We start from the raw sequence: 407 nt of genomic DNA on the forward strand, positions 1-407 counted from the left end.
CTCCGCTGTGCTACCAGCACCCGTGAGTGTGAACCAGACTATTATTTTTTGAGAAATAACGATCCAGAGAATGCTGTTGATGTATACATTTTGGGGTGGGACCTCCAAAGTAGTAAGCAGCTTCCATAACTGAATGGTTGTATCATCGCTAACCTTCGGGGCACTTTTTTGCGTAAAGCGTAAGTTTGACGCGCTTCATTAATAGTATAATAAATTCTGGTTATTTTACTTCGGGTACGCGCCGAGATGGATCTCATCGTATTAGGGAGAGACCAACACCAGTGCTTTACGGACTCTGTTGTGGGTCGGGGCATACACACATACACACCGACGTTCCTTAGTATAGTGCATTTCAAAAGAACAATCGAATATGCGCGATAAGTACAATTTTAACAAGTATGAAGCTG

Source organism: Plasmopara halstedii (assembly GCF_900000015.1).
Source record: "Plasmopara halstedii genome assembly, contig: Scaffold_350, whole genome shotgun sequence".
Lineage (NCBI taxonomy): Eukaryota > Oomycota > Peronosporomycetes > Peronosporales > Peronosporaceae > Plasmopara > Plasmopara halstedii.